Source organism: Watersipora subatra, unplaced genomic scaffold (assembly GCF_963576615.1).
Source record: "Watersipora subatra unplaced genomic scaffold, tzWatSuba1.1 SCAFFOLD_218, whole genome shotgun sequence".
Classification (NCBI taxonomy): Eukaryota; Metazoa; Bryozoa; class Gymnolaemata; order Cheilostomatida; family Watersiporidae; genus Watersipora; species Watersipora subatra.
Genome location: NW_027045406.1, coordinates 1 through 26,720, shown reverse-complemented (window position 1 = coordinate 26,720; position 26,720 = coordinate 1). Strand labels below are relative to the sequence as shown.

General features: G+C 34.5%; 1 long non-coding RNA gene across 1 annotated transcript; it reads right to left on the bottom strand.

The window, feature by feature from the left end:
• Positions 1-18,120: 18,120 nt before the first annotated feature.
• Positions 18,121-24,644, bottom strand: LOC137410446 (uncharacterized). Its single transcript, XR_010981206.1, has 4 exons — positions 24,492-24,644; positions 21,758-21,848; positions 19,174-19,316; positions 18,121-18,876 (listed from the first exon to the last, which is right to left on the bottom strand). It is a non-coding gene; the product is annotated as an uncharacterized lncRNA (long non-coding RNA).
• Positions 24,645-26,720: the final 2,076 nt, after the last annotated feature.

Genomic DNA, 26,720 nt, shown 5'->3' with positions numbered 1-26,720 from the left:
AAGCCACATGTAAGTACATAGCAACAGGAATAGTATAGAATGCATTGTAACTATTAAGTGGGAGGAGCTAGATAAAAGATAAGGCTCCATATCTAGGCTCTTCCCTGGTAGAGAGATTATATAAAGACAAATTATATAAAGCCCTGGTAGTCACATGTAACAAACAGTGTAGTGCATCAAAGTTGAAGTGAGACAGTCACATAATATATAGTAAGTATGGAGTAATATTATAATCAAGTGATTCTCATCTAATATCTACTGCATCAGTCAATGTAACTTCCTGTTAACACTGAGTTTACTAAAGCTTGTTAATTATACCATTTGTATAAACAGCTAAACATTTGTGGCAAAGATGTTTTTTATAACAATTGATTAAATTTTTTCAACAAATGTAGAGAGCAGCATTCATCAGCATACATGTAGGTTCATTTATTAATCTGACTTACGTGGTGTCTGCTCTAGTGTTAATAATTATTGTAAAATGAATCTCTCTTTTTTGTATAAGTTAGTTTTATTAAGTTGTTGCTTTTCTTTGTCTTTATTGTTAGAGGTTTATAAGTGAGTCTGCTACAAATTGGATAAATAGAAAGTAGGACAACTAGGAGTGTTTATTGATCTGAAAGTTGTAGCTAGTATATATAGCTGTTCAACATGAGTTGTAAAATGTTTATTAATCTGAAAGATGTAGCTAGTATATATACCTGTTTAACATGAGGTGTAAGATGTTTATTGATCTGAAAGATGTAGCTAGTATATATACCTGTTCAACATGAGTTGTAAGATGTTTATTGATCTGAAAGATGTAGCTAGTCTATACACCTGTTCAACATGAGTTGTAAGATGTTTATTAATCTGAAATATGTAGCTAGTCTATATACCTGTTCCACATGAGGTGTAAGATGTTTATTGATCTGAAAGATGTAGCTAGTATATACACCTGTTCAACATGAGTTGTAAGATGTTTATTGATCTGAAAGATGTAGTTAGTATATACACCTGTGCAATATGAGGTGTAAGATGTTTATTAATCTGAAAGATGTAGCTAGTATATATACCTGTTCAACATGAGGTGTAAGATGTTTATTAATCTGAAAGATGTAGCTAGTCTATTTACCCGTTTAATATGAGTTGTAAGATGTTTATTGATCTGAAAGTTGTACCTAGTCTATATACCTGTTCAACATGAGTTGTAAGATGTTTATTGATCTGAAAGTTGTAGCTAATCTATACACCTGTTCAACATGAGGTGTAAGATGTTTATTGATCTGAAAGATGTAGTTAGTATATACACCTGTGCAATATGAGGTGTAAGATGTTTATTAATCTGAAAGATGTAGCTAGTATATATACCTGTTTAACATGAGTTGTAAGATGTTTATTGATCTGAAAGATGTAGCTAGTATATATACCTGTTTAACATGAGGTGTAAGATGTTTATTGATCTGAAAGATGTAGCTAGTATATATACCTGTTCAACATGAGTTGTAAGATGTTTATTGATCTGAAAGATGTAGCTAGTCTATACACCTGTTCAACATGAGTTGTAAGATGTTTATTAATCTGAAATATGTAGCTAGTCTATATACCTGTTCAACATGAGGTGTAAGATGTTTATTGATCTGAAAGATGTAGCTAGTATATACACCTGTTCAACATGAGTTGTAAGATGTTTATTGATCTGAAAGATGTAGTTAGTATATACACCTGTGCAATATGAGGTGTAAGATGTTTATTAATCTGAAAGATGTAGCTAGTATATATACCTGTTCAACATGAGGTGTAAGATGTTTATTAATCTGAAAGATGTAGCTAGTCTATATACCTGTTTAATATGAGTTGTAAGATGTTTATTGATCTGAAAGTTGTACCTAGTCTATATACCTGTTCAACATGAGTTGTAAGATGTTTATTGATCTGAAAGTTGTAGCTAGTCTATACACCTGTTCAACATGAGGTGTAAGATGTTTATTGATCTGAAAGATGTAGCTAGTATATATACCTGTTCAACATGAGGTGTAAGATGTTTATTGATCTGAAAGATGTAGCTAGTATATATACCTGTTCAGCATGAGGTGTAAGATGTTTATTGATCTGAAAGGTGTAGCTAGTATATATACCTGTGCAATATGAGGTGTAAGATGTTTATTAATCTGAAAGATGTAGCTAGTATATATACCTGTTCAACATGAGGTGTAAGGTGTTTATTAATCTGAAAGATGTAGCTAGTCTATTTACCCGTTTAATATGAGTTGTAAGATGTTTATTGATCTGAAAGTTGTACCTAGTCTATATACCTGTTCAACATGAGGTGTAAGATGTTTATTGATCTGAAAGATGTAGCTAGTCTATATACCTGTTTAACATGAGTTGTAAGATCCTTATTGATCTGAAATATGTAGCTAGTCTATATACCTGTTCAACATGAGCTGTAAGATGGTTATTAATCTGAAAGATGTAGCTAGTCTATATACCTGTTAAATATGAGTTGTAAGATGTTTATTGATCTGAAAGTTGTACCTAGTCTATATACCTGTTCAACATGAGTTGTAAGATGTTTATTGATCTGAAAGGTGTAGCTAGTATATATACCTGTTCAACATGAGGTGTAAGATGTTTATTAATCTGAAAGTTGTAGCTAGTCTATACACCTGTTCAGCATGAGGTGTAAGATGTTTATTGATCTGAAAGATGTAGCTAGTATATATACCTGTTCAACATGAGCTGTAAAACGTTTATTAATCTGAAAGATGTAGCTAGTCTATACACCTGTTCCACATGAGGTGTAAGATGTTTATTGATCTGAAAGATGTAGCTAGTATATACACCCGTTCAACATGAGGTGTAAGATGTTTATTGGTCTGAAAGATGTAGCTAGTATATATACCTGTTCAACATGAGATGTAAGATGTTTATTGATCGGAAAGATGTAGCTAGTATATATACCTGTCCAACATAAGGTGTAAGATGTTTATTTATCTGAAAGATGTAGCTAGTTTTTACACCTGTTCAACATGAGGTATAAGATGTTTATTTATCTGAAAGATGTAGCTAGTCTATATACCTGTCCAACATGAGTTGTAAGATGTTTATTGATCTGAAAGTTGTAGCTAGTCTATATACCGGTTCAACATGAGGTTTATGATGTTTATTGATCTGAAAGATGTAGCTAGTATATATACCTGTTCAAAATGATTTGTAGAATATTAATCTCAACTACCCTATTTAGGGTGCTTCCAGAATCTCACATGTACTGGAAGAGTGATGGATTATACATGTAGCATACAGATTACAATCATATACCCTGCGTCATAGTAGAAAACTTTCCCTAGTTTTTTCACTTAATTGGAGGATAATGAGGAAACACAACATAATCTGATAAGGTTCATGCAATGCAGATCTTTATAAATAGTTCATGTTTATGAAACATAGTACTGTAGACTGTGGCCTGAGGTTGGTGCGATGCATCCATGATGATGCATCATAAATGCCTGCAATCTTTAAATACTATAAATGACTAATGTTTATAGTCTATGACAAGCAAGCATTTGCCTTATAGCAACTACGTTCAGTATATGCTAACAGTTCTTCTACTGAGCTTGTTTATGAACCATCAATTAATTGATAGAGTCATTACAATGCCAGCGAAATCTTGCTGAAATTTGTGGGCAGGTAAAACCTTAGAGCTTATGAATCAGCACAGACCTAAACAAATGCTTATTGCATAACCCTTCTCTGGATAAAGAATCTGGCAGCACCTCATTTATGGCTGATTAGTTATCTATGACATAGTAATACGATTGGTTGGTTGTAAATTAATATTTGAGTTAATTTCGGCTTGACCACAGTTACACTAAAATAGTTCTATTTGTAGCCAAGCACGAGACAGGTATAGTATATCAGCATCAAATATGTAAATGTTAATAGCTAATAACTAGAAATTCCCTGTCATACAGCACATGACCAAAGTGATAATGGAAAAAGAAAGGGTACTGCAGGCTGAGAAATGCAATATCAGCAGTCATATGGCACTGCTGTGCAATAGGAGAACTGCAATGGTAGCTGCAATGGTAGCTGTAATGAACTGAGTGTTATTATGTACAACAAACAGCAGTAATGAAAAAACAATATTATACGTTTATATCTCTTCCATGCCTTAGGAGAAATGTAATATTTGAAGTAAAATGACAAGCTGCTGTGTAATATACACAGGCTGGGGGGGCCGTATATTATTGGTCATAGCAACCGGTATCAAGAAGTTGTGATATTTATCTAGATTTCTGTATTTATATCTAAAAAACTATGCAGAATTTAAAAATCTAAACAGATTTTAGCTGGTTGTCATAAAAATAGCTATATCTCTATAAGAAAATGTAGGCATGCTACTTAATTTTGCAGATATTAAAAACGACTTGGCAGTACCGCAATATTGAGCACAGCCGTAGTACCATCAACAAAATCTTTAGAAAAATAATAACAGTAACATATTGCACACCATCGTTCACTATATATTTCGATCTTGTAAATTTGAATGATTATTCTTATAACTAAATCTTATAAAATCGAATAATTATTCTTACAATTAAATATTGTAATAATCTTATAAGAATCGTTAGAAAAAATATCATCATCATTTCCTTTACTTTCACTGCTTTGGACATCAGTTAGAATACCAAAGTACTCGTTATAAGTGTCTAAAATGTCAGAGTCCGGTAGAATCGGCAAACAAGAAACGATTACATTTTATTACTTTTACGTTAATTACAGAAACCTTTGGTAATTGGAGAATGTCATAGACTGGTGAAATAGGCATGTTTTCTCATAAAATGCTCCTGGCTTAATGGTTCTACTCTTTGTCACATCGCCTTATTGATGTTTTGTTAGCCAGTCTTAATTTTGATTAGAAAAAGCTTGTAAAGTTTTTATCGTGATTTTAGGCCAAATTAATCTGTCTATTTATGCATAATCCGATCAGATAGGTTAGTTTTAGGATATTGCGTCAACTTTTCAAAGACTTGTTAACATATTTAAATATGTTTATATGTGTTTTTGATCATTATTATACTTAAACGACTCTGCAAAAAATGGTTAGATTTGTTGATGACATTTCGGTACAAGGGTTTGGTCACTGCCGTTATCGGGTAATTTTTCGGGAGTTGTGTGCACATATGCATTTATCATAACTCTCCCAAACATTCGCTTCGTTCGTGTTTGGTCGTAGAAATATGTAAATATGTAACACGTATGAGTGTATAAGAAAGCAGTAACTCTAACGTAAATATCTAGTTGGTTGTTTAGTTCATATGCAAGTGGGTGTCAAGTTGAATCAGCAAGCATTACATATTAGTTTTCTGAAATGTGGCAATTAAGAGACATGGTTTATCTTAGCAGTGTTTAACTTAGTTCTTAAACTTCAAACTGTAGAAGAGCATAGGATATGGTACATAAGCTTTAAGCTCTAACTTTGAAGCTGTAAGTTCTTGCTTGAAGCTCTTTCTCCTTTATGTAAGCTAATGACGCTGATCAAAGAACAAATTCGACTGAGTTTTAGTTGCTGTAAGGGGCGTAACACAGATCTTTCCTACAAAAATAAACATAGCCAATAGATTAATATAAATACCTATAACCTTATGAATAGCAGTAAACCCAGAGATTCCCAGGATTATATCATTTTTAATCAAAGAGCCATAATGGGTGATTTAAGAGGCTGATTTTCAGAAACTACTTGGAAGTTTGAAACAAAATATTTTGGCAATTTAGTGGAAGGCTTGGAGCAAAAGAGTGTGAAGTTTGCACTAAATCATCTATAAAATGTAGAAACACATCACATTTATGTGGACTTACAGACAGACACAATAACAAGGTAGGAATTGTTAATATATATAAAGGGTTTGACACAGATTAATTGTATAAAAGTAAAGCTTCAATGTAATAAAAAACAAAAATGACCCAACTAACAACGACATTCCTGGGACGTTCCGCAACGTTACGCTGAAATAACGTTCCAAAAAAAACATTGTCATAACGTTCTACAAACGTTATTTGATGATCATTGTGGAATTATGTTTCAACAATGTCGCAGGAACGTTGCATAGAATGTTGTGCAATAATATTATCATAACGTTCAGCAGAATGTTACAGGAATATACTTTGGAAACGTTATCATAACGTCGTTAGCGAACATTATTAATGAATGTCCCAGGAATGTCCCAGCAACGTTACTCTGGAATGTTCGAGTGAAAACATTCATATAACATTAGCTTAAAATGTAACTAGAATATTATGGGGTGACATCATAATTAACTTCAAACGAATGTCTTAGAAATGTCCCAGGAACGTTACTCTGGAATGTTCAAGTGAAAACATTCACATGACGTTGGCTGGCAATGTAGCTAGAATATTATGGTGTGACGTCATATTTACCTTCAAATGAATGTCTTAGGAACGTCCCAGGAACGTTACTCTGGAATGTTCAAGTGAAAACATTCACATGACGTTGGCTGGCAATGTAGCTAGAATATTATGGTGTGACGTCATATTTACCTTCAAATGAATGTTCCAGGAATGTCCCAGCAACGTTACTCTGGAATGTCTGAGTGAAAACATTCATATAACATTGGCTTGAAATGTAACTGGAATATTATGGGGTGACATCATATTTACATTCAAATAATTGTCCCAACAATGTTTCAGGAATGTTACTTTTGAATGTTAGAGAGTTGATGTTCATATAACATTGGCTTGCAATGTAGTTAGAACATTATGGTGTTACATCAATTTTACTTTCAAATGAATGTCCTAGCAATGTTACAGAAATGTTACTTTTGAATGTTCGAGGGTTAACATTCATATAACATTGGCTTGCAATGTAACTAGAATATTATGGCGCGACATCATAATTAACTTCAAACGAATGTCTTAGAAATGTCCCAGGAACGTTACTCTGGAATGTTCAAGTGAAAACATTCATATAACATTGGCTTGAAATGTAGCTGGAATATTATGGGGTGACATCATATTTACATTAAAATAATTGTCCCAACAATGTTTCAGGAATGTTACTTTTGAATGTTCGAGAGTTAATGTTTATATAACATTGGCTTGTAATGTAGTTAGAACATTATGGTGTTACATCAATTTTACTTTCAAATGATTGTCCTAGCAATGTTACAGAAATGTTACTTTTGAATGTTCGAGTGAAAACATTCATATAACATTGGCTAGCAATGTAGCTAGAATATTATGGTGTGTTATCATATTTAACTTCAAATGAATTTTCTAGCAATGTTTCAGGAATGTTACTTTTGAATGTTCGAGTGAAAACATTCATATAACATTGGCTAGCAATGTAGCTATAATATTATGGTGTGTTATCATATTTAACTTCAAATGAATTTTCTAGCAATGTTTCAGGAATGTTACTTTTGAATGTTCGAGTGCAAACATTAATATAACATTGGTTAGCAATGTAGTTGGAATATTATGGTGTTACCTCAATTTTACTTTCAAATGATTGTCCTAGCAGTGTTACAAAAATGTTAATTTGGAATGTTCGAGGGTTAACATTCATATAACATTAGCTTGCAATGTAACTATAATATAATGGTGTAACATCATATTTAACTTTAAATGAATTTCATAGGAATGTCCCAGGATATATTTGATATTTTATTCATGAATAGAAGTTAGTTTATTCATTAATATAATATAATTGTAAAAGCAGCATATCTACTCTATACTGCATTCACAATTGTTAATACAATGGGCAACTCCTGTCATTCACCAGGATATCCAACTAAAAACGACATTCCTGGGATGTTCCGTAACGTTACGCTGAAATAACGTTCCAAAAAAACATTGTGATAACGTTCTACAAACGTTATTTGATGATCATTGTGGAATTATGTTTCAACTATGTCGCAGGAACGTTGCATAGAATGTTGTGCAATAATATTATCATAACGTTCAGCAGAATGTTACAGGAATATACTTTGAAAACGTTATCATAACGTCGTTAGCGAACATTATTAATGAATGTCCCAGGAATGTCCCAGCAACGTTATTCTGGAATGTTCAAGTGAAAACATTCATATAACATTGGCTTGAAATGTAACTGGAATATTATGGGGTGACATCATATTTACATTCAAATAATTGTCCCAACAATGTTTCAAGAATGTTACTTTTGAATGTTCGAGAGTTAATGTTCATATAACATTGGCTTGTAATGTAGTTAGAATATTATGGTGTTACATCATATTTAACTTCAAATGAATGTCTTAGGAATGTCCCAGGAACGTTACTTTGGAATGTTCAATTGAAAACATTCGCATAACGTTGGCTGGCATTGTAACTAGAATATTATGGTGTGACGGCATATTTAACTTCAAATGAATGTCTTACGAACGTCCCAGGAACGTTACTCTGGAATGTTCGAGTGAAAACATTCATATAACATTGGCTAGCAATGTAGCTAGAATATTATGGTGTGACATCATCATTAACTTCAAATGAATGTCCCAGAAATGTCACAGGAACGTTACTCTGGAATGTTCGAGTGTTAACATTCATATAACATTGGCTTGCTATGTAGTTGGAATATTATGGTGTGACATCATATTTACATTCAAATGAATGTCCCAGGAATATTCCCAAAATATTACCTTTGAATGTTCCAGCGTAAACATTTATATAACGTTGCCTTGCAATGTAATTAGAACATTATGGTGTTATATTGTTTTTACTTTCAAAAAAATGTCCCAGCAATGTTACAAAAACATTACTTTGGGATGTTGGAGTGTAAACATGCGTATAACATTGGCTTGCTATGTTGCTATAACATTATGGTGTAACATATGTACATAGTTGTATAACTGGTTCTATTAGAGCTTTTGTTGGTAGTTTAATAAATAGGCGAACAACAAACCATTAAAAAAAAGATTAATTTTAGTTTTACCCATTTTGCCATCCTCCTATGCAAATATTATTTTGACTAAAACCAATTGATAGCAATCATTTGTCTTTTTCATCATAACAGCTGTCTGCAATCATTTTACTTTTCTCATTTTTGTATGGGAATTATTAATAGCTCTATCGATATTCATTATTTTGAGAAATCGAGCACAATGGTACAGAGAGTTTTAGACATTAGCCAAATGTGATTAATTATGAGTTGCAATCAGGAACATTATGGTCAGGCAAGTGTATCCTGACCATGACGGTTTCCACCGCTAGTGGTCGCTTCTAGATCCCAAATTTTCAACTGGGAGATATGCAATAATATTTAGAAAGAAACTTATTTAAACAAATTATGAGCTTGCATCTAAAAGCAACAATGCTGTTGACATATTTGCTCGGAGCATGCCACACAATATTTATATTTTGCATACAAAATTACATAGAAGTTACCTTCTCATTTTGCAGCAAGATACAGTAACTTCAAGTGATGTTTTAATAATTTGGGAGTTGTACCACTACGCTTTAACAGAAGGACAACTTTTAGTTTCACATTAACTCGTTTTTATTAAATTGCTATAATAGTTGATGCTTGCAGTTTTTTGAAACTAACATAGTTAAACTGCAGTAGTCAATAAAATGGAAAGTAAGATTATTGACTTGCTAAAATTCACGAAAAGAAAGACACTGTATTCACTTTGCATACAGTTTATAGATGCTATTAACTGAAGATCCTAAATACTAGGTATGTAAAATAATACTACAAAGTTTATAGCAAGAATGACAGACTACCGCTGTATGCGTTTTGACCATAAACTCATTAGTAATGTAGTTAAAACCTCATTAGTAACCTGTTAAAAATTTGAGATAAATGCAAATATAGTTGAAAAGAGCAAATTTCAAAAATAATACCAACTGATACTGGTACTAACTTCAGAGAGCGCTGAAAAAGTAAAACATTAGCTAATTTGATAACAGGCCAACGCAAAGAAGTTTGAATGCAAACAAAGAGTTTCTAAAGAGGAAAGTGTAGCAGTAATATAAATGTAACGAGGTTATAAAGCTGCAGCACTTACTAGTTCACAGTAGTTGCATCTGTTTAGACTGTTCTACATATACATTTGGTAAATAGGCATAAAGCATTCAGCTACAATTGTAGTTCTTAGAAGTAATGATGATGCAAAAAACAGTCTTTATATAAATTGACAAACGACATTTTATTAACAAGTACTTTGATTCTATGTGTGTAACATCAACTGATATGTTTTAGGAGAATTAATAATACTACGGCAAGGTTTTAAAAATTGTAGCATTAAGTACTGAAATTCCAAAAACGATAATTCAATTGGCTTGCCAGATATTTGTTTTTTTATCATTAAAAGCTTTTACAAATTATATAGACGAAATACAAATAAGTTTAATATGTGTATTAGTACATTTTAAACAAATTTTTCATGTTTACATTTTGTTTTGTAAGTTAAATGTTTTCAACCAATTAATTAAAAATGTATTTTGTTGAAATTATTTCAAAAGACTTGAGTCTGCTGTTGTGAGCCTGTGTAATATTTTTAAACATTTTTGGTTTGAGTTTTGATTTATTATACCAAAACAACATTGTTTGAATACTTTCAAATTACTATTCAATACTCGATTTATTCATACATTTTATTTGCATAACATAGTATCGAAAGTATATACCTTTCATTCCGCTAAATAATTTAGTTCTGTCATAATGTTAGAATAATAATAAATGATGATTTTACCAAATATGGCAGTTTTCATCAATTTAGTAGTTATACTAAAGACCTGGTAAGGAGTTGTTATACTGTGGTGTATTTTATCAGGATGTTTCATAGCTTCTGTTGTTGTCAGGTTTCAACTCTTTTGCAGAATCACATGGTACTAAGCATAAGTTTTAGGGTGCAGTAAGAGAAGTTACCGGAGGTTGTATCATATAATTGCTAGTAATTCTAGAGAAATGCTATGAGGCATGATTAACACCTCATAGATGCAACCTTCCAAGGAGGGAAAACTCTAACTGGAAAAAACTGGGTAATCTGTTATTGAAATAGATTGCAGCTGAGTACATGCTTGAACTGAATCAGTGTTTTTGCATTACACAGAAAAATACATGTGCATGTAGAGAGCTCCAAGTCAAGTCATGTTTATGAAAATCTTTAACAAGTTCACATTAAATTAGTTTAAAAAAATTCATTTTTATCATGTTGCAGTTCAGATCCCAATAGGACCCTGAAGGATAAGCTAGATTAATTTGGCTTTAGAATTGTTAAAATACATCATATGTAAATTTGATACTAAGCAAAATGGCTATAGTACAATGCAACCACAAATGGTTTTTCTATTGTCTGTTTGGGTAATAGGGTTTGTGCATTTAAGGTATATTATAATCCATTTACCATAAAGATAATGTTCAAGTAAAATGTTTAGACTACCAGTTAGTATCGCTACGGCTCAGCAGTCCACATCAGACAGCTCTTAGCTTTAGGAATCAGGGTTGTATATTAGAAGACACAACATCATTGTTCAGGCTTGTCGACACATTTGGTTTTTGCTTGCCTACTTGCTATCATTTTCCATGTGATTTTATTTGCGTGTTTTATGCAAAATTTTGTGTCAACACTATGTACATAACCATAATCTGCAAATGGAGCGTTTATTTTCTGTTTTTTTTTTTGCATATCTGGCTAGTTGATATTCTAAACCAGTCAATCACAGATGTCACTAAAATAATAGACATGGGCTTACATGTGATTCTTGATAGACTACAAAAGTAAGCTGAGCCTAATGAATAAACAACAGTCTATATATATATATATATGTATATATATATATATATATATATATATATATATATGTATATATGTATGTATATATATATGTATATATATATATATATACATACATAAATAGATATATAAATAGATACATATATAGATATATAAATATCTCCCTTTCTGGAGAAGAAATTGAAAAATGCTGGAATGTAAGAACAACTGTAATCCCAGTAGTCATTGGGGCACTGGGCGCAATAACACCGGCGCATAAAATGTGGCTTGCCCAAATACCAACAGCAATCAACTATCCGGGGAGTGGAAACAATTTTTTTTATATATATATCGTGGAGGACTAGACAAATGTATGAACTATGCTCTTATCCTTAGATATCAATGTTCTGTATTACAACCTTATGTGTGCTTTTCTATTATACCCTATTATGTAACACTGCATATCTAGGCCTGCCTCACAGGCCTGCCACAACGTAATTAGGTGTTATGTAATCATTATGTAAGTGGGCGACGCTGTGCAACATGTATTCATGATTATATATAATAAATAGGCTAAATTCACTCACACCGACTGATCACGTTTATGCCTGCCTGGGTGGCTTAGTCAGGACCATTCTACCAAAACTGATCTAGCTTCAAGTAAGGACTGCTTGGGAGATACCTAAGGAAGGCTAAGGGTTGGCTACGCTACAACAGGACCTGATCAGAAATGCCATAGCATTAGAGATCAGGCCCTACAGTAAGCTAGCCCGGAACCTAGACTAGCCTAGATAGGGTCTCAGAGAGCAGGCTGTGTTAGCGTTCCAAGTGAGCCTGAGATTGGGGCAACCAGCCGTGGCCTGATCAGACCACTAGGTGTGCCAGGCAGGCCGACGAGGGGAAGGCCCAGAGTTCAGGCTGCACCGGCTTGTTAGGATAGTAAGGCTGGCTCAGCTACCGGGCCAAGCCATTACAATATATATATATGTATATATATATATATATATATATATATATATATATATATATATATATATATATTAATCTGTGTCTAAGTGTAGTCCTGTTATAGCAATGATAATAATTACCATCTAGCTTCAGGGCTCATAGCCTCACTAGCTGAATGCCTGGCATTGCAGGGGTAATAAAAAAACTTATAAACAGTTGCAGATAATGTACTGTAATTGTAATGTAGTAGGTAATGTAGTGTTTATAAGCAGTTCTATTACCCTTGCAACGCAGGGCATTCACCTAGTAATAAATGAAGCGTTGTGCATGTCTTGACAATGTTCTAATGAACTGGAATGTTTTGCAGAGATAAATTAATCATATTAGCAATGAGCATATTAGTCTTATTAGCAATGAACAAGATGAATGTTTGAAATATGTGACATATTATCTGAAAACCTACCTCAAAGAAGAATAATGGCTAATTTTGTGAATACTTTTACAGAAGCAGCGGACCATTTTAACCTTAGCTCAAGTGTTATTTTTGTAGGCCCAAATTTATTTTGGCTTAGTTTAACTTTAACTTAAGTGACCTCATAACACCTTTCAGAGGTACATGTATATGGTTTCATTTGATACCATGCCTTCAAAGTTTGCTCCATAATCAAATTAAGGGCAAGTCAGTTAATGTCAACTCATGCATACCTCAGATGTTTAGATTTGTCACTCTGTAGCTTTTAAATGAAGTAGACGTATTGAAAGTGATTGTTAAGTATCCCTACCATAACTTTGCTAGTAGATGAACTAGGAAGCCTCATACTAAGTCATACACTGTGAAAAGAAGAAAAGCGATGAGACATGATCAAAGTCAACTAGCATTTGCAATGATTGGTAAAACATGTTTATTCATATAGAAGAGCAATAAAGGTGAAAAATTCAAACAGCAAGCAGTAAGCGCTGTAAAATAGTCAGCTTGTCTGAGGTTGGGTGAACAAAATCCTCCATAACATGACAAAAGCAATCACAAAGATTCTGTTATAAATTCTGCTGATGTTCCAAGCTTTAGCTGCGGGTAACAACATCTGTAAGGGCAAAAGCTTACAAAGATGTTTGATGTCAAAGATAGTCAATGACTCCGCCCAATGCACTCGTGCAACTGCATCAAGCTTCGAAAATATAAATTCTAACTGTTTACATGTTTCAAAAAACAAATAAGTCTGGTAAATCTAAAATTTTACTGTGCAATCATCGGTGGAGTTGTAGGAAGTTGCAGCTATGTGATTGCAGCCAATTTCATGTGCAACTAAAATTGATAGTAGTTGCTGCAGTGTAAACACACCGTAAGACATTTCCACTGTAAGCCTATTGAGTGATGTCATAGCGAAGAGGCAAACTGGTAAACATGACTAAAATAGTAAACTTTTGATTGATTACTGTTCATGCAGTCATAGAGCTTACTCCATGAATAATACCTACTTTGGGACAGCCATAGCATTGCTCAATGAGCGAATGATGGAGATGCGATGCACATGAGACTGGTGGGTTTAAATATACCATAGTCATCTATTTTGGCAGCACAACTAAATGTCTGGCCAGGTGTTTAGTTGTTAAATGTTGACTTGCAACAAAATTCACATTACCGTTATTTGATATGAAAATATTCACTATGTCTTACTCTGTTGTGTTGTAGGTGCAAAAGATGTGGAAATGTGATTACAAGCTCTTAAAAGCTCAAAAACGAACATAAAATCGCAGCCCCACGAGACCGCCGTAGTTTGGATTCCCTTTCCAAAACGGCTCAAACGTGATGTAGTTGTGAGAGATGGATTTTGTTTACACTTTCATGCAATCTTATTCGTCAAAATGTTTTCACAAATATACTTCACGCATTCAATCAAACTATGTCTATTGTTCTTACGCGTCAGTTTTATCATCATTGTAATGCTGTCACTTTTAGCACTGATATCTTATAACTTATCGCAAAAGTTCATTAAATATTTTAACCTTACCCCGAAGGAGTACATATCATTGTCTGATAATCATGACGAGCCTGTTGGTCACCTTTGATGATCGAAAAGCGCTGCAAAATTTATTTGCGAAGTGTTGGGTCACATTATCAGATTATGACTTGCCAATTAGACCAGGCCGAAGCAAAACTGTAAAGTAGTGAGCATCTATATTTGATATGCGGTCTTTGGTAAAACCCAAAGTGTTTGTCATAAACTAATACTACGATAAGTTTTATATTGAGCTTTGTATTGGCCTTTCAATTCGCGTGAGAACATTCGTGACAAGACAATAACCAAACTTCGTGGTTACGCCATCGAAATAAAGTGATTCTAAGCTATGGCGGCTTTTCGTTTTTGAGCTTTTAAGAGCTTGTAATCCCTTTTCACATATTTTGCACCTACAACATAACAGAGTAAGACAAGGTGAATCTTTTAATACCAAATAACTGTAATGTGAATTTTATTGCAAGCCAACCTTTGACACAGCTGCAACTATAATGGAAGACAGCTTCAAAACAGTGCCATTATATGTTGTAGCCACAATAAGTATCAAAATGATTAATAAAAATTTGTGTCTATTTCTATTTTCAGAATGGCTGTAACATATATGCAACATTCCAAAACATTATGGTTAGGATGATGGCCCATGCGCCGCACGGTGAGATGGCATAGATAGTCAACGCAAAGATAGTCAACGGACTGAGCTCGTGTTAGCAGTCAGACATCCTCAGCCTGTGTAACAGTCCTTGACAGTGAGACCGTCTACTGTAGTGCTATTTGAAGGATGTGATTAATTCGCTCATCTCTTAGAGCTCAACTAGAGAAGAGTTCAACATGCTAGAGAATTAACATACAATAGCTGCGTTTCCATGACGCTCATAATTTGCAAACTGAGCCAATCCACAAGTTATCTGCGTCATAGAAACGGCATAAATCCGCAAGCTAAGCGAGTTTTGCGATCTACAAAACATTATCGAATCCATTGTTCTTGCCAATTATGGAAACAGCACTAGTGTTATTAATGTGCATTAGAATATCGATGACAATCACATTAAAAACATTTTCACGATTCAGTCGTTTTTATTTCCATTTCAGCAGTCTCAATGTGCCAACCTTCCGAATCATTGCTGCTAAGTTAGCGGGACAAGACTGCTTGGCTATTTATTGAGTCATTAATTAGGCTAGTATTTGACCTATGAGGTCAAGCCTGGTGTTAAATCCACATCAGCAAGTGTTTATTGAAACGCTCGAGTGCAGTGTGTACATAGCACAATGCTTAATTATTCATATTCTCTGATTGTAACGCGCAGTCACTCGTACTAATTCCTCATTGAAGTTGAGAGCACTTTTGCAGGATTTTATTACATTCAATTTACTCTTTTCTACATTTCAAGTGAACTTAGGTACAATACACCAACATTTTACTCAATCGAGGCCTGCATTTGTTTCACCTATGTTGTCATTTAAGTTCTTTCTATTTTATTGTTTGCATGCAAAACTTTAGCACAGAATAGAAAACCATTTTAATATTTAACAATGCTCTTTAAAACACAAACAAAATTATTATTAATGAAGTATCCTTATTCAGCTTTAGTCTTGCTTCATGCAATGAAAACAACTTCTCTACAAGATATCACTGTTTTCTGCAACAATGCTTTATTCAGTTGCAGAATTAAAAAAAACCTTTAGATAGGTTATTTTAAAATCTAAGCAAAAATCTTTAGCTGTTTTATGGTTATAAAATACCTGCAAATTTTCCAAATGTATAAAAGGAAACCTTATTGCAAATATCGTTCACAATAAACGAGCTGCTCTGTTTAAAGATCGGTCTATTGTTAGGGCAATGTTAAAAGGACTATAACTATGTTTCCATGGTGCGCAGTACTGCGATGCAGCCGCCTCCGAAGTCGAAGGGATTGACACGTTACCATGCTGCGCAGCGGTTTTCAGCAAATTAGCCAGAGAAGAGACATTGTATAAATCGAATCGCCTGATGGAGAAATTGAATCGATCATGGATACCGAACATCAGAAAAGGTCTTTTTATGCTTCTGTCATCATTATACTTTTATTTACAATACACAATCACAATGTTTTACAAAACTTAACACAATTTTTGCAAAGTAATATATTTTTAATAAGAATTTTTTAAGCAATATATTATTTAAACGTTATTTAGGACGTGCCTCCTGTTTCTCGAAAGGTGTTGGCATCGCTAACAAAGTCTGGGAAAGTAATCACCTCATCCTTGTGAGCGCAGACCATAATTAAATATAGGTGAAAGAAAATCAGATTAGAAAAAAACAAGATTAGCAGGATAGCTTTTGTACTATTTCATGGCCCTCGAAGAATCCGTTTTCATGGCATGGGAGATATGTGCAGCCACTGCGCAGTTGCTGTTTCCTTGTTGCAAATTTGCACAGACTTCGCACTGATCAGTGCGCAGTGATTTCAGTGCGAAGACGCCGTTTCCATGATTCGGAAAGGGCGCAACTCCGAAGCACTGCCCATCATGGGAAAATAGTGTATGTCAAAAACCCTCCTAAGAAGGTTGAACTGGCTAATTTTGAGCACCTAATATTACTGCTGCAATATTTGGGTAGCCCTTTTGCTAGATTAATTAAACGCTCATGCTCTAATATTGTTCGATTCATTTTGGTTCAGTTAATGTTTGTTCCAGCTGTCTCAAGCCATTTTTAGTCCTAATAGTCAAAATAGTCCTATAAAACCACGGGTACGGGTACGCTGTAAGCCTCATAAGGACACAACAGAGAGCATTTAAATCCAAATTGCTGATTACAGCTGATGTCTGATCAGAACTTTGTAGGATAAAAATAAACTAACTTGAATTGCATAAAATTTGCAAAGTTCTCACAATTGTATTCACATAGTTAAACAGCTGCAAAATGGCTGAAGACTGTTTTGCCATAGATATGTTGGAGATTATATTCATGACCAGGGGAGTGTCCTACTACATGACTGACCCTGACACTATATTGAACTCATAAGTGATGCTACCACTTATACCCCATACAGAGTGAAGTAGCAGGGATAGCTCAATATGTATGTGTGCCTGTGTGTGTTGGTCTGCGTACTGCTACTCATGTTTAATTCTCAGCTTGACCTTTGGTGTATTTTAAATGCCAATGCGCTGGCTGAAGCTCACTACCCTTTCTTGAAGGTGACGTTTACGAGCCTATTAGCTATAGGAGACTGGGCAATGCAAAGCCGTGATGTCCTACATAAATAACCGCATGCTTTGTGACAGAAGGGCAATGCTTTGTTCACTTGCAGCTGGTCAGGCAAGTGAGTCATCATTGTTTACACTGAAAGAATCAAGAGACATTTTTGTTGCTACATGTGATTCGATATAACTACTAAAGCACACAAAATATTTGTTTCAAATTTTAGATACAACGCTTATACACTATGTATTTCCTACCCTGCAAATTTATAAACATAAAGTTGAATATTTCATATAAAAAGTGCGAGTCAAAGTGTATATTGATGCACATGTATTCCAAAAGATATTGCAAAATTATCAATGTTGCCATATGCTATGGGCTAACATGTCAGATAGCTAGGTGTACAAACTGATTTCAAATGCATACACACTGGTACATCGTACGCTGATTGCAGTCTGCCATGAATATAAATGTTGGGTCTTGGGTGTTATGCAAACAGCATCAGCAAACTCGTAGAAAACAAACGACAAATGGTAAACTTTTCTAGACATACTGTGAAAGGCTACACATGACTAAAGACGACCAGTCGGCTGAGCCTTGATCTGAGATTCCCTTGTTAGCTGCTACCTTTGTAGCCTCCTGATGAATTATAATCCTGAAATATCTGGAGGTGATATTTTAACTAACGTTGCGCTGTGCAGTGGAACGAGCATGGAAATCCCTGATGCAAATTGCTTTGTAAAACCGATGAAAGAGTTTTAGTGACCACCAGCTTGTGTATGTCTGCAGTGATTCCTTGTAAGTCGACACCCTGCCGTATGCTCAGTTCTGAGCCTAGACATATCTTTGTGATGACAGGATGAGGTGTAAACAGACCACCTCTATCTTTTACACTGATTAGTATCGCATCATCCCCTGATGCGTAAACCTGGACAGGAGGCTATAAAGCTGGTGCAGTCATTGCAGTTGAGTTTTAAGCTCTGTACCTCATAACCTGCTAAATAAATATCATATGCTAATATTATTATAAAAAGCATATGTATCAACCATAAAATAAATTTAACTACATATCGCTGATCTGCTGCAGTATTATTTCAAAACACTCTGCTTTCTGTATATCTGCTTTATACACTAACAATAAGTGAAAGTAGCTAATACCAAAAGACATTTATATACCCAAAGTATGCGCCACAATATGAGCAGCCATGCAGTTTAGCATATGCAGCAAGGCTGCAATGTGTGCCAGATATTTTGTTTTGTAGAAAACCTGGATATATTGGTCATATTTACCTACCGATGCACTCCACTATGTTCGAGCCAGACCTTGACAGTTCGATTTCCAGCTGTTCGCTTGATTCCAAATCATCATGGAAGTCATCGTCACCTTCTACATGACTCTTTCTTGGTTTAGATGAGAGAAGTAGAGGCAGGAGCCATCTGCGTCATTAAAATCAAGTTTTAATTGCATAACACAATTGCAAAGAATGCTATTTTTAATAAATTTCGGTAGGTCTCAGGATCTTTTCATGAGTGACATCGGAATACTGTGCCAAAATTTTCCAAACCAGCCATTGTACCTACCACTTAGATTTAATAGCAATTAATTTTAAAAATATTATTAAATTCACATAAAAGCTTTGCATCCATAAAGCTGGTTGCCGTATGACATTAAATAATACTCAGCATTTAGGTGGCTGAATGGCATGTAGTAGAGTCGCAAGTGGTGATAAGTGAGCATGCTAGTCACAGTAAATGTAATTAACATGGGCTAGTTAAGTTGAATCAAAAAGTACTAGAAACAGTATTGCTGTTTTTCTAGCAAAAAAGCCATTTTAAAGCTGATCCAAAAAATAGGTGCGAGCTTAGCAACAAGGGTAGTTACCATTTTTAGAACACATTCTTCTATTCTGTAAAATATTTGATTGTTAATGTGTTTGCTTGCAGATTTCGATGCCATCTACCAAGTCCAGCATACTAATAAGTTAAGACGAAGAATCATAGTGCTATACTTTTAAAATTATAAAATAAAACACATTTGTCTACCTTTGGGTTGTTATGTATAGAGTTCCATTATAACATGTTTTATAGAGAAAACAAATAAAGCAATTGAGGATTTCAGGCCTATGCCAACAATAATAAGTCTGACAAATATACTAATGCTCAGCAAACCAAGCCAATCAATGATTAACCACATTTTTGAGAATACAATAGAAACACTCATGAAGAGATCTGCCATCTTACAATATTCAGTTATGAGATACAGAGTTTTACAAGCAACTTGTGTGGAGTATAGTATGGAAGTTAGTGATGTACTTGCGGTTATTATACAATGTATATAGTTAAAATCAATACACTCAGATTTTCAACAGTTTTGCTGGAAACAATTTGCTGTTAGAAAGTTGCTGGCAGCAAAATCACAAACTACTATCTACAACCACCACAAACATGCTGCTTCAGTAATGAACTTGTCAATTGAATAGTTCACTGATGACATAGAAATTGTAATGACCCTCTGTTTAAAGGATTATTAACTGTAAGTGCTAGATTGGTGGTTCAAGTAGTTGGTTTTTGATTTGCGAATTTATAAAGGACTGTATTTTAGGTGTAGATTTAATGTCAAGAATTAGACTGGTTTGTTTTAGTTAAAAAACTTTAAAACAGAATATATTTATTAAAAATTCAAACTTTCAATTGCAAAAACATAAAATATATGAAGGCTAATCAAGTCAATGGCCGATGCTCATTGCGCAAGTCTAAAAATATAAAGAGTGATACAAGAGCAGAGTGATACGTAGAGCGTGAGTAAAATATGGAGTTCGAATTGTTTCTGATCTACACAGGCTTATATATGTTTGCCTAATCAGTCAGGCAATCGTCACATCCGTAGATCACAGACGATTGGGCGCTGCAAAGCTTCCTAGGCAGTAAGGCTAGCAAGTAGCCTGGGCATGGCTCTCGTGGGGATTGGGAGAGAGAGCCTGGGACACATCGCAACACGCGGAGAAGACAACTCTAAAAGCCGACTTCTGAAGTCGCTAATATCACAATCGTTATTTCCGAAGGAGTATCATGTGACGGGTCTTATTTATGATCTACGCGAGTAATATGTATTATTTTTAATCTGAATTGGCAGCAAACAAATGCTGGTTAGTAAGTATGAAATGTTGGTTGCATAATAAATCAATAACGACAGTTAAATTATTTCATATGTTCAATTCATTATGTTTTGATTTAATTATAATAAAAAATTGAATCAATTGAATAAAAAAATTCACAATAACAATACAAACATAGCAAACGAATAGCAATAGAACAACAAAAATGAATTGCACGCTGCTAGTAAAGAAAAGTTTATCTAGTAAAAAGTAATCTCAGTTTTATTTTACTCACGAGTATTATTATTCGCGACAGTTATTATGAACAACTCGGATCTACCACTGCAAAACGGTGCCATCTGAAAGCAAATACTCTTTCCGAAGCCAGTAGGAAGAACTACAAATTGGTCAAGACCTGCGATAATATGTTGTAAAGCTTGAGACTGTTTTGGTCTCAGTGTGACTATGCCTAGCTTTGATAGTAACTTTTGAATCGCTTCATTTTTATCAGTATAGGAAATGAAACTGCTAACGTGAAAACGCAAGAAAATAGTGGCCTATGGTTCCTATCGTTTTATTATCAAACGAGGTATTTCGTAACCACCCAGCCTATCAAAAAAATAGCGCTTTTTACTAGATCAAGTCACGTTACCGTGACAATAGGCTTTTAAACGCGCCACATCTAATACATCGTGAGATACGAATCTAACGACACGCTTCCATTAGTATCAGTCTGAGCGTCATATGTAACATATGTCGCTCGTTTTGCAGAAGTTATCTTACCTTTTTTTCGCTATGTGTCCCAGGCTCTCTCTCCATATCCACCACGAGAGCCATGCCCCGGCTAGCTAGCAAGAGTCCAGAAAGCTGTTTCCTAATCACATCAGAAATGGGTAAATAAAAGGGGATGAGTGGTTATGTAAGAGGTGTATAATACTCTTAAGACAGGATGCATAAATACTAATATAGAAGTTGAATAACATGATGAGTTCCTTTGTTTCACAATGACAAGTATTCATGGGGTGTGTAACTAGAGATTACAAATGCTGGTCGCTTCACAAAATGGCACCACAATGCACGATTATATTAGCTCAAAATTCAAAGGCAGACACTACCACTGAAGCTGCAATAAATTGTGATTACAAGCTCTTGAAAGCTCAAAAACGAAAAGCCGCCGTAAATTGGAATCTGTTTATTTCTCTGACGTAGTTCTGACAGTTTGGTTATTGTCTTGTTACGTGATGTTCTCATGTGAATTGAAAGGCCAATAAAAAGCTCCATATAAAACTTATCGTTGCACTAGTTTATGACAAACACTTCGGGTTTTACCGAAGACCCCATATCAAATATAGATGCTCGCTACTTTCAATTTTGTTTTGGCTAGATCTAATCGTCAAGTCGTAATCTGATCATGTGACCCAATACTTCGCAAATAATTTTTGCAGCAATTTTCGAATATCACATGTGACCAACAGGCTCGTCATGATTATCAGACCATGATACGTACGCCTTCGAACTAAGGATAGAAAGTTTAACGACTTTTTACGGTAAGTTATAATATATCAGAGCTAAAAGTGACTGCATTACAATGACGATAAAATAGACGCGTAAGAACAATAGACCTAGTTTTATTGAATGTGTGAAATATATTTGTGAAAATATTTCGACGAATGAGGTTGCATGAAAGTGTAAACAGAAACCATCCTGTAACAACTACGTCCCATTTGAGCCGCTTTGGAAAGAGAATTCAAACTACGGTGGTCTCATGTGGCTGCGATTAACTGTTGGTTTTTTAGCTTTTAAAAGCTTTTAATCACATTCCCATATAATTTGCACCTACAACACAACAGAATAAGACATGGTGAATCTTTTGATATCGAATAACTGTAATGTGAATTTCGTTGCAAGTCAACCTTTAACAATAGGTCATATATAACAATCTTATTTTTTGTTCATGAAATGACGAGAACACCTATTGTAGGTTTTCGTAAACAGTGTTAAATAATACAGTGTGATATTCACTGTTCTTTTGAAACCTTTGGCTCAGTTTTTGTCGTTGCTTGTCACAGTAGATATTACAAATAATTAACAAAACAATGAAGTGTTCAGTTATTGTTATTAGCTTGCTTATATGACATTGTCAATTTACTAAACAAATCTTCCTTTTGCAATTACAAAATAGTTTGCGCCCATCTGGGGCATTGGTCAGTAATGACACAAGAAACAACCATCGTAACCGAGAGTGTCAACTTGCAGAAAATTCTCACATAGATGATTTATACAGCTTGAAGGCAATTACACGGCTATATCAAACAGTCAGTTCACATACCCGTTGAAATGATTGTTGTATTGTCAGATTTGCTCTTTACAAAATAAGAAAAAGGGGGATGCACCTTCAAAAAAATTTCCAAACCTTTATGCAATCTTGTTGTTGAATTTAACTCGAAGAGAGATTATCTCATTTATATCAAATTGTAAAAATCACAATTAGATTAATTACAGAAATTAAAAATTACAGTTACTACATGGTCATGTCATAATAATTAGTCTACATGTATCTGCTAGAATAGACCATGGATCCGCATAAAGTTACTTCCCCTTGGCAATGCTTAAATAATTTTGGCAAAGGTAAATTTTCTTAGAATTGTGTAACATATTAGCAGACAAATCACTGAAAATTATGTTTTTTTGCAAGGAATGTTAGAAGTGAAAAGGTTGCTTTGCTTGTTGTCTGATGGATTATTTTTGGACTCAACAAAGTTTCATGCTGTAAATAAAAAATGTTTATTGAGTCTTGACTGACAACTTGCAACTTCGTTTTTCTTTTCAATCAGTACAATAAATAGTTATGTAACATAAACATGATGTACTGCTCACAAAAAAATCACCTCAAAATCTCTTTCTCATAAAAGAGTCTTCAACTTATTTACTATGTAATTCATTTTAGGTTGAACATAATTAATTTGTATCAACAAAAGCCATTCAAACAGCTGCTCACAAAATGGGTCAGGCCAAACAAGGCAAGTCTTCGTCAGATGCGATGAAATTCGTATGCTCTCTACGAGCGCGTTTCAGAGCTTTTGTGCTTATAGATGTTGGGAATCATCCGCAATTAACGTTTCACATGAAATGAATACAAATGCTATATATATAATACTTATAAGAATCCTTTACTGTCAGTTTCACATGAGCACACACTACAACAGTCTCCATACTAAGCATTTGAACCAAGAAAATTTGAATCCATTCACTTGTAGCTACAAAAAGAGAACCAAACCACATAATATAAAAAAGCTCCAGTGAGGGGCTTCCGTCTGATTTAAATTGTCTGTAAGCCCCACAGAGGGGCTTATAGTAGTGCATGAGTTAAATCGGTCACCACAAGGCAAATATGGTATTCATTATTCGATATCAAGTTGATTTCAACCCTTCGGGCACCATTTTTGCAGGTCTGCGAGTGTGCAGTGGCTTTGTGTAAGGCAGTTTTGTAACTGATCAACAATTTGAGGTTTCTTACCAAATAGCGTCAAATCACGTCCATTAGTAGTGAATAAATCACTCGGCAATATTTATTCAGAACTCTTTTAGCAGTTTTAACACAAAATCATGAGTATAGGCAGCGGTAACCACATCGGTAGTTTCAGAAAAAATCACCAACTTGTCTGAATCTCCAAGGTAAAAGCTAGTTCCCATCAGAAAAGTCGTGCGCCCTAGGCATGCGGTATATACGGTAGAAATATCCCATCAGAAAAGTTAGAGCGGACCGAAGACTTTTCTGATGGGATATTTCTACCGTATATACCGCATGCTTAGGGCGCACGACTTTTCTGATGGGAACTAGCAGGTATTCGGCGTTAAGTATGACTCGCTTGGTCTTCCATAACCGTGGTTTTACGACGTTTTTTCAGTTTACGTCTATTAAATCTTTACAAAGAGATTAAACGCGTTTTTGTATTACTGTATAATGAACCAAAATATCAACCGAGATTGTTTGTGGGCATATACGTAGAATTTAGTTAAAACTTTTCGGAATTTATGAAGTTCGATGCGTAGGAAAGCTAAAAATCCGCATCGTACTCCTTCGAAAGATTTCGAAGGTATGCATTTACATCGTATTATGCCTGAAAATATCGGACAAGGCAAAACTAGGAGGAGGAAATATCCGCCATACTGATTTATTTTTCCTGTTGTTGTAGTTTAATTAATGATTTAACGATGCTTAACTCATCTGCAATACTTGCAATAAAATTCACAATATAGTATTAAATGATATTGACGCTCTTTGCGATCGTTATTGCTGGTGAGTAAAGTTTTTTGCATTGGTTCAAATTCAAGTTTTTCTCCGTAAATAAAACCGAGTGTTAAAGACTGTGTTTCTAAATAATTGCACTCCATGGTGGTAAACTGCAGTGGATTATCGTTCTTGGATGTGTTTGACGTTGGAAAACAGCTTGAAAAGCATTTGCGAGTCATAGAATGGATATAATTTGTCTTTAAAATGTCACGCTTCTGTAAACAGGAATTCATTAAAAAGAGTAGGCCTATGACACTAAAAGGGTTACATATTGCTTTCGTTCTTTAACTGTACCTCTGTGCTTTAAGAGAAGTACAACTTTTAATATGATTTTTTTTCACGTATCACAGCGATGTTATCGAATGTCTTAATAACTGATAAAAACACTTTTGCTGGTTGAGCGAGCTTTTGCTAATAGAATTGAAATGGCTTTGAAGCCATATATGCGTAGAAAAATGGGTAAAGCATGTTACTGAGTAGTAGCATGTATCTTTTGATTTCATTACCTACTTCAGAGGCATTGTTGATAATAAATCTCATTGCGAGTGACTGTGTGTTGTGTACAAACGGAGTAATGGTGAATCATTAATAGTTTTTGACTGCCATAAAATAGAGAAGACAACTCTGATGTGACAAACTCTGATACAAGTTTGAACGCCATTTCCTAAACTTAATTTGAAGAATTCTTTCTTTGCCATTATTTTTGTCTCCAAAATTTCATAAAGATGAAGATCTATACGCATATATCAAATGAGTAAAGACATGTTTGTTAGTCACTGAGCTACTAAACTTGTTATTCAGTTGGAAAATGTTGAGCAATATTAGTAGTGACCAACCAGCAGTTTTTAGTGGCCAGATTTAGGGTTTGCAACTACAAGGTTATCGGTTCAATCTCAGTCCAAGTCCATAATCATTAGATTCTTACCATATAGATAGTTTATCGATTTGTTGTTTGCAAGATCTCTAATGTGGTTTGTTTGCGATTTTTTAGAATGAATCTCACAAGATCTGGCCATTATCCTTGCAACTAATCGTCTAATCGCTATCTAGTCAATCACCACTACTATGGTCAATTTGCCAACCATACACCGGTTCGGCTCAACAGTAAATTCTCCATAACCAATTGAATCGGTATCAATAAATGTGGGACAGGTGAGATTTAGACATATTTCTTGCATTTTTCCATCACCATTGCAAATTTTCCATGTCTGTGTTTTTATTATACATGTTGTAGGCTTACTAATATGTTATCAATATGCTTTAAGTCAGCTACATGGAAAGTTTGTTGATTTGTGCGCTAAGCCCTTAACGTCGTGACAACCTAATCAAATTCGATAAACATACCATATAGTATTCAGTACATAAGACCAGTCCTTCTATTGCAATGTCGCCTCGCGCACTGACCAGTGTGTATTTATGCTACACCTACAAGCTTCCAGCTCGCTGCGCTGG